This window comes from Mauremys reevesii, unplaced genomic scaffold (assembly GCF_016161935.1).
Source record: "Mauremys reevesii isolate NIE-2019 unplaced genomic scaffold, ASM1616193v1 Contig132, whole genome shotgun sequence".
In the NCBI taxonomy this organism is placed as follows: Eukaryota; Metazoa; Chordata; order Testudines; family Geoemydidae; genus Mauremys; species Mauremys reevesii.
The window spans coordinates 6,303-18,727 of NW_024100752.1; the positions used below are offsets into that span (position 1 = coordinate 6,303).

The 12,425-nt window shown below is 49.9% G+C and overlaps 1 long non-coding RNA gene across 1 annotated transcript; it reads right to left on the reverse strand.

Annotated features, from left to right (window-relative positions):
* Positions 1-7,609: 7,609 nt before the first annotated feature.
* LOC120392996 lies at positions 7,610-10,715 on the reverse strand. Its single transcript, XR_005591847.1, has 2 exons — positions 10,615-10,715; positions 7,610-8,489 (listed from the first exon to the last, which is right to left on the reverse strand). It is a non-coding gene; the product is annotated as an uncharacterized LOC120392996 (long non-coding RNA).
* Between the last annotated feature and the right edge of the window lie 1,710 nt (positions 10,716-12,425).

The window sequence follows — 12,425 nt, forward strand, 5'->3', positions numbered from 1 at the left end:
TATCTCACAACCACAAAACTGCAGTCAGTGGGAGAACAGACATCAGTAGGAGAAAGAAACTAAACTGGAAACAGGTCAGAACTGCACATTTTTGTTCTGCATTTTCACACACAGTGAATTCAGATCCCAGTTTTTCATTTGGCCAATTATACTGTGAGGTTAAGTGCAAAATTCAGAACCAGATTTTGGTTCCAGCTCCACTCTAAAAGAAATGCTCAAGCCAAAATTTCTAAGAGTTGATCTTATACAGGGTGAATTCATTGCATGGAGTCCTCCAAAATTTGGAATGATTGCAGTGAACTGCCATGGTCTTCAAATCAAAATCAAGACAGCAAAATGGAGGGAATATTTTTTTAAATGCCCCAAACTATGGATGGGGTGAATGGTAGATCAACAAAGAGACAGAACTAGAACAGCACAGCACCAAAAATTTAAAAGAACAAAAAAAGAAAAAGAACAGTGAGGACAAGGCACATGCAGTCAGAGCTAAAATAAACGATAATGTACCACAACGTTTTCTCAACACTCTCCCAGACAACTAGACTGGACCAACACCGAGGAACTGTTTGGGGAATCTGCAAGATTAGTGGATCCATCAGTCACAAAGAAAGTATAAGAGCTAAAAAGGGAATATGTAAAATTGACTGTATAAGTAGGGCTTGGATAACCGTCTGAAGTCAGGGGTGGGTGGCATATGTAACCACATTTTTGTTGGCAATGGTAGGCAGCTAGCCTGTCCAATGTCTCCCTTGCAGTAGACACTGAATGACTGTAGTGAAGAAGAGGCAGTGTAGTAACTGGTATCTCTGGGTAGTACATATCAGCTACTGTGGAGTCAGCACTTTAGAAATCCTGATAGATTACAGAAGTTAGATATTGGAGGTAGATGCCACTGAAGACAATTGACCTTTGGGTTTTGCACTCCAGAAAGAGACGGAAAGTAGCCTATCTGTGCAAATGACAAAGCACAAAAGGGACACAGCACAAGCAAGTCATTGTGTGTGCGTGTGAGAGAGAAAAGGCATCAAATATAAAATATGCAACAAAAATTAATGAAAAACAAAGAGAAAAAACAAAGAGAAAAAACAAGCCCCCAAACCTCTCCGCATGTCCTTGATTAACAATTAAACTCATCTAATGAATTCCAACCCAGAGGGCATTAATTATATTAAATTAGATGAACTGTACTTAAGTGTCCTAAACCTGGTATCCTCAAAAGCCAAACAGCTGAAGGGCTGTTATTATATACAGAGGGGAAGTTACCATATCGGGATTTTGGATCTTGCTCATTGCAGATCTGGGCATATATACACTACCAACCACCCCAGTGTAATTCATCTTCCTCTGTTTATGTCAACTGCAGTTCTTCTGCTAGATGTGGTGGGAGCACATACACCCGTCATTCCCAGGGCCTATAAGATATATGAAGCTGGATTAGCCAGGTTTGGTTGGTAGTGCTTCAGCCAAGGGATGACTTGCTCTCTTGATCCACCTTGCACAGCTGCCACCATGTGTTGAAGTGTCATCTGTGGTGACATGGAGGTGCATGCACTGTAGGCCTTGTCCAGCATCCTCCCAGCAAAATTCACCCGCTCACTTCTTTGAGCCAGCCTTGCCACCACAATGCCACCCGAAGGCCAGTCCCTGCTGGCTGGAGGGAACAGAGAGAGAACTACATCTGCGGGGACACCTCCTCGTTGTGGGAGGTGCTCAGATGCAACAGGGATGGGCATGATCTGCCTAGAACAGACGAGCGAAGGAAGAGTAGAGTTCAGGAGTTTTGCCACTGAAGCCAGTGGAGTTACACCTGTGTGAAAACAGTGCACATGAGAACAGCAGGAGGCCAAGATCCCAGTGGAGAACTGGGGAACTGATAAACTCCAAACTTGTCACCATGTCATCATGTGGCTGGTTAGCTGTGTGTACTTGAGAAGGTCAGTGCCCTGCCACCGCCTGCCTTTGCTTGTCAGATAAAGCTCCCACTCTCCAGGTACAGTGACTAACTTTTGATTCAGCCTTTCTTCCTTGGAGTGTCCCTGCTGGCGTGTCTCCTCCCCTGCTGCATGTCCATTCTCTCTTCCTCATTCCACCACGCGGCTGCCCTGACTCATTAGTGGTTAGCAGCATCCCACCATCCTCTGAAGTTTGACTCAGAGCAAAATATGCAAGTGTCCCATAAGGCTGTCAGAGAGAAGCTACTACTCACAAATCTCCCTGATTGACAGCACCTGGGCTGAGGCACTCAATGGGAGTTGAGAAAGAGGAGTGATCTAACTGCACAGATTGATGACAGCTCTGTGAAAAGGCAACAAGAGGCAAGGTGGTGTGCAATAAGCACTGCATAAACCACCTGGTATGAAGGCCTTGCATACTTGGGCAGAGCACTGTTATAGCTCCCAGCACTTCCTTGGTTTTGTGTGTCCTGGGAACCATGATTCAATGCATGCTTACTAATGAAGCGGCCCATCTGCAGATAAAAGAAGTAGCAGCTGGAGGGAGAGAAGTGATGAAAGCTGGGCTGACAATCACAGGAAATTGCTGAGAGGTTGGCAAGAGTTTGTGAAGAATTTATTAAGCTCAAAAGCATCCCCGAGCAAAACCTGTGGAACTTGACAGGCCTGCAGGGGCTCTTCAGGGGAGACTCGTTTCCGCAGTTGGGAGGGATGTTCTGTGTGTGTGCTTGTCCTTTGGCATGACAGGGTCACTGACTAACGGCAGGGGACTGGTAGCTGGACAGGAAGTCCAATGGGAGCAGGAAGGGCAAGTAAAGAGACACCAGAAGGAATGGAGAAAGAAGTTAGTGTTTCCAAGCTGCAGGGTGCATTGCCCTGGAGAAGTACCATGGAATTAGGTGAGATCCACAGCCTGAGAGCATGCGGGTTCAGTCAGCAGCCACAGTGCCTGGGCAGTGAGCTCATCATGTCTAATAAACTAAGCATGGTCGGGCCTGGCTAGTAGTTGGATGGGAGCCTTCCAAGGCAAAGTTATGAGCCGCAGGATGGAGTAACAGGCAAATCTACAGAGGTCTGGGTTAGTTTAGATGAGCTCTGCATATCAAAAGGCCTTGTATCTGCGTACATCAGGCAAAAAAACCAGAGCTGTTATTGAGTAATGTGTGTGCAAACTAACACCTCATCTTACAATGGTCTAACTCAAAAAAGGGGATTTGGCCTAAAATGTCCAGATATTTGAAAACATGAAGTACTAACCTGCGAGAGCAAAGATGCCATGCCTGAGCTCTGTGCAGTCACCACAAACAGATTCAGAGGATTTAAAGCCAGAAGGGACCATTATGTCCGTCTAGTCTGACCACTGCATAGCACAAGCTGGCAAAATTGCCCTGTGATTCCTGAATCGAGCTCAATAACTTGGGGCTGAAGGGGACACCCAATCCTGAGTTAAAGACTCCAAGTGAGGTAGAACCCACCACACCCCTTGACGGTCACTTCCAGAGGTTCATTATTGTCCTGGCTAGACATTTTCCAGCTTTGTTCCATTTTGACTTTGCTGACTTCAACTTCCACTCACCCTTGTTTTGCTTTTGCTGCTAGCTTAAAGAGCCCCCGAGAGCAGAAATCTACTCACCCTGTGCTTGGTCCTTCGCCTTCTCTGTGCTTCCCTTGGGTGGCACAGCAGCTGAATCAAAGGAGGGTTAGTACAAGGCCATCTTTCCAGACCACAGCTTTCTCCTCACAGCATCCCTTGGAGGCAGGGACGTGCTCTTACCTCCATTCACTGGTGGGAGGTTATGGCACAGAAAGACTTCGGCCTGGTGTACCTGTAGAATTTAGGTCACTATAGCTACTGTGCTCAAGTGGGTGAAAAAGCCACACCCCGGAGTGCTGTAGCTATGCCGACCTGACTCCTGGTGTAGCCACAGCCAGGTCAATGGAAGGTCAGCCTAGCTACTGTCTCTTGGGGAGATGGTTTTCCTACAGCAACGGAAAAACTGCTCCTGCCTCTTTAAGTTGTGGCAGGTTTATGCCGGCATAGCTACGGTGCCGTAGCTATGCTGCAGTAGCTCCTGTAGTGTAGACAAGCCCTAAGGCCAGGCAATTAGTGACACACCACCTGAGGCTCTGCCCCTGTGAATCTGTTATTCAGATCTTTTAAAAAGCAGGATGGAGGGAAGAGAAGAAGGGCAATTTCCATGCTGTGCCATCCCAGCTCTGCTCTGTAGCCAGGTTCAGATCAAGCCGGAGCAGCTGTCCCTTTTCTCCATGCTGCTTCCTTCCCACTCGCCCATCCTCCACTAGCTGCTACCGAGGGGAATCCTACTGCTGTGGTACCGGCTGCTGCCTTTTCCCACTATTGCTGACAGTGCACTCTGGGGTGGCTCCCAAAAGCACCACAGAATGAAGCCTGGGGTCAGAGTGCAGGCTTGAGGCAGCTGGCAGGGTATCTGAGTGGGGTGTGAATTTCCCAGAGAGCCGGAATATCACTGCCAGCCAGAGAGCAGGATCCCCAGGGTCAGTGGTTAGTTAATATTCCTCTCCCAGCTGCCTGGACACTCCTGCTCAGAGCATCTCCTCCTCTGTGAGCCCCCTTTCCTAACAGACTGGTAAATGTTAGGAGCAAGGTGGGCAGCCCTCACCCTCTCTGGAGAGGAGCTCAGCTTTCCATTCTCCATCATGTGGCTGTGGGAACAGCCCCCTGCCAACAGCTCCACGATTGTCATGGTCTGATGTGGCCCAGATGGCCCTGTGCCCCTAGGCAGTGGGAATAGTTGGACAGGGCCATCTCCTGATCCTACCATTGCAAGATGGGAAAATCCTGTCCAGGGTTTGGGCGGGTCTCCAGAGAGCTCAGATGCAGACAGTGGCCTCTCAGGATCCCTCTGCGGAGGGGAGGGGATAGGCGCGCCCAATCCAGAATAGACCAGTGCAGGAGGGGAAGGGAGTTTGCAGGTCACTCCCTCTCCTGCCTCAAGGACACCAACATTGAAGGTCTTGTCTGTAAAAATGGCACCATGGATCTTGTCTCCCCGTGTTGTGCAGGTCAGTAACGCACTGCTCATCCTGGGATCTGAGAGGCAGGCTGGGTGCTCTCTGTCTCATGCATCATTGCCAGGGACAAAGATTCTCTCAATCCTGTCGATGGGTTACAGAGCAGAGCAGAATCCAGCTCATGCTCCCAGACCAGAATCGACCCTGCGGTGCTGAGAGGAGTAAAATCTCCTTTTTGTGAGTGATGTCTGCAGACACGACTCTGAATACACCCCCGGGGCAGATCAGCTGAGTCACATGGGCCCGTTTCCAGAGAGAGTACCGGTGTGGTGGGGGGAGGGGAAAAATGCTCTGCAGAAGGGGGTTGTTTGTGGGAGAGTGCCAGCGGTCCGGGGTGAGGGCTGCAGTGACAGTCAGACTCAGCCATGCAGAGATCTGAGCCCACACACAGACAGCCCTGAACCTGAGCCTGCTCACCCAGCCCTCATATTGGCCTGGTGAAGGGGGCTGCCTCCCTGCTACTCATCACTCTGCTGCTAGAACAGCGCTACGTGTGGGGAGGGAAGGGCAGGCCATGGACAGCAAGGAAAAAGTGAGCCATGGGTGCGAGGTGGCAAGATGGCTGAGTGGGTCTGGCCCTGGGGACAGGGCAGGCTTCTCAGGAAAGGGAGAAGGTTAGACAAGCCCCCTGAAAGGTTTGAGCCAAGACCCAAATTCTGAGGCTAGGTTTGGGAGTGGGGCCTGGCTGGAGCCCAGTGGTGCAAGTCCTGTGCACACTAGCAAGGCCAGTGGGCAGCTCGCAGGGGGCAGAGATCTCTACTGAGAAGCAACCTCCGCCATGGCCCCTAGGCGACACGGCAGCTGATACTGTTTGGCCGGTTTCCATAGCACTCTAGAGGTGACAGGGACCCAAGAGGTGCATGGATTAGTATTAGTAGGAGAATAGCCAGCAGATGGAGGGAAGTGATTATTCCCCTCTGTTCGGCACTGGTGAGGCCGCACCTGGAGTATTGTGTCCAGAAGGGATTTGGACAATTGGAGAGAGTCCAGTGGAGGGCAATGAAAATGATTAGGGGGCTGGGGCACATGACTTACAAGGAGAGGCTGAGGGAACTGGGATTATTTAGTCTGCAGAAAAGAAGAGTGATAGGGGATTTGATAGTAGCCTTCAACTACCTGAAAGGGGGTTCGAAAGAGGATGGATCTAGACTGTTCTTGGTGATGCCAGATGACAGAACAAGGAGTAATGGTCTCAAGTTGCAGTGGGAAGGTCTAGGTTGGATATTAGGAAAAACTATTTCCCTAGGAGGGTGGTGAAGCACTGGAATGGGTTACCTAGGGAGGTGGTGGAATCTCCTTCCTTAGAGGTTTTTAAGGTGAGGCTTGACAAAGCCCTGGCTGGGATGATTTAGTTGGGGTTGGTCCTGCTTAGAGCAGGGGGTTGGACTAGATACCTGCTGAGGTCCCTTCCAACCCTGAGATTCTATGATTCTATGGAGCTCATCCGGGGCTGGGGAGGAGAAGGGGCAGGACCACATCACGTTGCACAGGTGCCCCCACCCCATGGCTTGTGTAGGTGGGCCAGAAACAGGCCCATGGAGCACAGAACATGCTCCTCCTGGGGAGATACCATGGGCCACATTCCCAGCAGGGCTGCTAAGGCCACTTTCTGATGGGCCGGCAGCATGGTGTAGCCAGAGACAGTCAGCAGAAAACTCCCCTGCACAGGGGGCTCTCTGAAAGTGCCGGATCCTCCATGTCCTGTGTCAGTCACCCTCTGCCCCCATGTGAGAGGGAGTACGGGCTGTCTTCTGGGCAGGGCTTGGGTGGGATGGAGACTTGGTGGTGTGGAGCTCGGCCACGCTCCAATCCTGAGCTCTAGGGGCTCCGTGCCATTGGGGTGTGTTAGAGCTGCCCCTGTGCCATTCTAACTCGTTGGGGGTTGGGGGCTCTGGCTTCCTGCTGGGCTGCCCCCACCCTTTCTGCACTAGCTGAGCTGGAGTGGAGAGTCTAGGCGTGTATGTCACTCCTGCCCAAGGAGCCTGTGCTGCCCTGGGAGCCATGCAGGAACCAGAGAGGGACTGGGAGGCTCCACTGAGTCCCTGCTTCCTGGGGGAGTGATCGGCACCAGTCCTTTGCCTGGTGCAGAGGGTTTGCTCCTCTGCTCAGGCTGTGGGTGCTGGCTGTTGCACAGTGTGGGTCAGAGCCAAACCTCCATTCACTGCTTGGCCCTGCTGCCCAGCTGTGTGGGAGGGGGAACAGCCACCTGGCATCAGTTGCTCTCCATTTGCAAGTCTCTGTGATACAGGAAGCTCACACAGAGGAGTAACGGGTCTCTCTGCAGGGGTGTGCAGCAGGGCTCATGCCTGAACCCTCAGGCAATATTTGCAGTGTCCCTTGTGCTTAGTTTGCAAGGGGTCTTTTGCTGGTAGTGCCAAACTTACACAATAACCTCTGCTCCATTGCACACCCAGAGCATTGGGAAAGGTCCCCCCAAAAGCGTCTGGATTTCAGGGTGCTCATGAGAATCAAACACTGACTGTTCTGAGGTTCATCCAGGCTCTCAGTGACTCTGAGACACAACGCACACAGGTACCCACGCGCACGGGCGCGCACATGCACAGAACTTTAATTCCTGCATGAAATTTCAGAGAAGGCTGAAGTAAACGTGCGCCATTTTTAGCCATGTATTTGTGGGTGGTTAAGTGGAAGCACCAGCAAGCAGCAGCCTGAGGAGGCCCTGTCGCATTCTTACACTAGGCTTGGGCAGGTGAATGACTCATTACATGCTTGATTTCTTTACACCCAGTTGCTGAGAATGGTGTCACTTGCCTTCCAGCTGATAGGGAGGTGTTGCTGCCAGAAGATTGGCTGTTGTTCTTTGACATGTCAGAACTTTCCCACGGTCGGTCGGGAGTGCTGCGGGGCATGGGAAGGGTGGAGAACTGTTGGGTGGTGTCCCTCTCTGACTGATGACATTGCTCATGCATTGAGGAACCACTCACATGAGCCAGAAGACTCGGGAACTGTGCCGAGTGTGGTTGCATTGCATCAGCTTCTCCTCAACACATAAACATCTGGGCCACTTTGGTTTTTCTGTTCCTACCCAGGCCCTTGTCTCTCAAACGAGCAGTGTTTTCCTATGGACTTCCCCTGCCCTGGCACAGGCTCGTGTGGCCAATCATGCACATGGGTTGGTGTGGGTCTGCTGAATCAGGCTAAGCAATCTGCCAGATTAAGCGATACTGTTTTAGTTGCTGTTCTACCTCCAGGCATTGATGGCTCTTTTAGGAAAGTGGCAGTACCTGAAATATTAATGTCCCCAGTCTAAATGTCTATAGGTGATAACTCTGAAGTGTGATTTACTTTATTTCTCTTTGGTTTCATGGATATGTTTCCTGACACAGAGTTGTTAGAATAATTCAGACTTAGGTCTCTTCTAAACCTCCAATGTTTCCTTTTGCTCCTTCTCCCTTTCACTGGATTCCATTACAGAGTCTTCACTTCTCCTGGCCCAGCCTGAGTCACTACATTGTTCTCCACCTGCACAGTAGATTGTTTAGGTCAGTGTTTCTCAAAGGCAGCCACAGTGGCCACATACGGCCACCAGGGGCTTTTCTAGTGGCCACAGCCTCCTGGACTGTGATTGAGGGGGCAAGGTAGCGGCCCCTCTGCTCCCTGTTGCTTCTGGACGCAGCGCCTTGGTGTTGGTTGCTGGGGCCACCAGCAGGGGTTGGGCCCTGCCTCCCTCTGGAGGCACTTGCGGCACAACGCTGGAGGAGCAGGCAGCCCATGATTTCCCCACCTTCCCAGGGGCAGTGGGGCTCAGACTTTGGGCTTCAGCCCTGCGGTGGCAGGGTGGCAGGTTCTAGCCATGAGACTTCGGGCTCCATCCCCAAGCTCCGGCTGTGCGGCAGCAGGTCCCAGGCTCCAGCCACATGGCTTTGGGCTCCATCCCCAGGCCCCGTCCCCTGGGCATGGGGCTTCAGGCTTTGGCTATGGGGCTTCAGGCTCCAGCCCCCGTTGCTTCCCTGGCCTCCCCCCACCCATCCATCCCCATTGTCCCTGGCCCCTGCTGCCTCCCCCAACCCCCCATACAGGGCTTAATTTGTCCCTAGGCTTTCCTGGGCTGAGTTAGTCTGCTGTGAAAAGTGATACTTGTATGTTTGTTAGTATCACTTTTCACAGCAGACTTACTAGCTAGCAATAAATAAATAACAGTGATTTGACCGTGTGTATGAGCATATTTATTTGTTTTTCCTAAAACTAATTAAGTATTTTAGGAAAAAGTGTGAGAGCAGCCACCAGCAAGAGTTGGTGGCCGCACTCTGAGACCACCAAAAATTTGTCCTGAGAACCCCTGGTTTAGGTAGAATTGAATTGACACAGGTATCAAAATGTTCATTGTCCATGTGAACAAGACGTGCAAACTCTTTAGCTGCATGGAATTTAGTTCACCACAGTTTTGCATTAAGAATATTTTTATTATGTTTATTACTTGTTAGCTGAGACAAAAGGGTTCCGAAAAGAGCCACAAGACTGCTATGAGGTCTGGGAAAAACTGAAAGATTTAAGCCGCCCAATCTACTTAGCTTGTCAAAGAGAAATCTGAGAGATGACCTGAGCAAAGCCACAAATACCTACAAGGGAAGGAGATTTCAGAGGGCAGATGGCTCTTTAATTTATTGGACAAAGACATAACAAGATGCTATGGCTGGAAGCCAAAGTTAGATAAGGATAATTAACCTTTGGAACAATTTACCAAGGGATGTGGTTGAAGTCCATCATTTGAAGTCTACATCAAGATTGGATGTCTTTTTCAAAAAACAAAACAAAACAAAAAACCTCTAGCTCAACCACAATATATGGGCCTGATGCAGGACTTACCGGGTGAAATTCTAGGGCCAGAGTATACAAGAGGTTAGAATTAGATGATCATAATGGCCCCTTCTGGGTTTAAAATCTTTGTATTTCAAATATAAATATAAATCTATGAAAGCAAAGATAAATCATTTTCACTTAAGTACATTATGAGTCAGGATAAAGATTGGGTAGCAGGGCTCAAACTTAGAACATTCATACAAAGAAAAAATAGAACAAAATAATAAAAATAAACAACTGAAATTCAGGAAGAACAAGGATTTGACAGAATACTGCCTAGTTCGGCCCGCAATAATAGTAATGAAGGGAACCAACTCTCCAAATATCGTTTTTGCCTGGTCATTCCCCCTCAGAATTTATTGAGTGTGAAAATACCGGTTTTGTTCTAGCCATCACTGTTTGCAATTAAAGCAGCTAATTGTAAAAGCTCTTTTCCCCACTTTTAGAAACATTGTTATGCACTCCCACTAAAGCCAACGGTCTCTCTCCCTCGTCATTGCTGATGAGATCACACTGAGATTACGAGCGAACAAAATACAGTGCTTTGGGGGCATCTCCACGACATACACGAATATCTCATGGTAATGGATGGAGGCCACATCTCAATGCTGATACTGCTTGACCTCTCTGCAGCTGTCAACACCAGTGACAGTGCCCTGCTGGCCCAGTTACATGACACGTTGCTTGCTGGAGGAGGCACAGCACTGCAATGGCTTCAGTTAGTTATTCCACTCCAAGAGACCCAGAGTGATGATAGGCAACTGCTCCCTTCCCTGATGGCCCTCACCTGCAGGGTCCCAGAGGGATCTATCCAGTTCCTCTCCTCTTCAACATCTCCCCAGCTCCCTTGGAGAGGTGTGAGGTGCCACACGCTCCATAGCAAACAATGCCACCACGGTACTCTATGCCATCGCTCTGATGTCACAATGCCTAGCAGAGACCATGCCCTGGGTGACCATCAGCCAGCTCACACTAAACCCCAGATGAGACTGAAGTGATGCTGGCTGGAAGGGGAAAACACTTGGAAGAACTGGCCAGGTCACTGTTCTCTCTTCCATCAAGGGCGACTACCCCCATTCAGCAAATAGCCTCTGGGTCCTTTCTCACTCAGCCCTTCATACATAAGACAAAGGACTATCAATTTTCAAAAGTGACTTTCCCCACCTCCTGCTGGGCAGAAATCTTTGCCTCTCCCTCCTGGGCAAAGATCTGGTCACTGCAATCCAGGCATTTGTCACCTCCAGACAGGAGCACTCTAACTTGCTGTACCTGGGTCTGAAGGCCCCAGCACATGCCAAATAGGGCAGCCCTTTTCCTCTCCATTACCCCTGTGCTTCCATCTCTCCATTGGCTCCCAGCCCAGCTCCACTGCCACTTCCAAGCCTTGGACCTGATCTTGAAAGCTGCTAGTGGGGCAGGACACAGTTACATCAGTGATCACATCTCCCTCCATGATCCAGCAAGACAACTGCACTCCTCTGGGATAGGGCACCTTATAAAGGCCAAGAGGAAGCATTTAAGGGCTGGGGACAAGGCACTTGCTGTTAAAGGGGTTGAGCTGTGGAATGACCTTCCAATGGATTTGCACTAATCTAAAATCTGACCACTTTCAAGGAGTGCTGCAAGACCCTCTTTTTGGCCAAAGCAGTCCCACCAGAGCCAACTAATGGGGGAGAGACTGCAGTGGGTGAAAACAACATATACATGTATAATCCCCCAAGCAGAGCCTCCACTACCAGGGAAGGGAGAAGAGCAGAAGACTCATGAAATCCACGAGGGGCCATGCCACACCCATTTAATTTACCTGGGAAGTACTTTGATACTCTGGTGATGGTAGCAATAGACAGACCCAGATTGTTCACTGCCCACCCAGCTCAGATCACTCAGATTAGAGCTTCTGTAAAATCCATGGAGTAAATGTCAATTTGTTGTGGAGTGGATTTATGGGTCACACAACCGAAAGCTTACACTGTACGCTCTTTGGGGTAGGGACTGTCTCCCTAGAGGTGTGTACAGTGCCTAGCACAACAGGCCCTGATCCCTCCCTAGCCCCAGGGGTGCTACATAATGCACATTTCTCAGGGTCAGATGGACTCATAGCTCTTTGCCAGGCCTTAGCACAAGCCCAGTTACTAGATTTTTGTCATGGCGCTGCTGTCACAAACCCATGCAAGTCCTGTTTATTTGTTAGCATGGTTAAAGAGAGCTGCCATGCTGGAGTGGCTGGGAAATATCTGTCACACCATTTGCCCTGCAGTCACTGTAGTGTCAATAGTCTGCAGCAAAGAGTCCTTTTCGAGGCCTGGACTTGGGAATCTGTCCAAGCAGAGACAGCTCCCAAACAATGCACCTGAGGTTTTACAGGATCTGGGACATGGCGTGGTGAACCGCAAGGCCGGATATGTCCAATAAACCTGCTTCTTCTTTACTTTATGACTAAGTCTCACTGTACTAAATTAAAGGCTTCTAGTGACAGAGCATTTAGAGTCTATTTCCACATATCAGGGCCATGAAGCTACACCTTCTGGTCCTGCAAGAGTCGTAACCCACATTGATGGCTTTCTGCACACCCCAGCCATTTACTCCATGCTGCTTGTG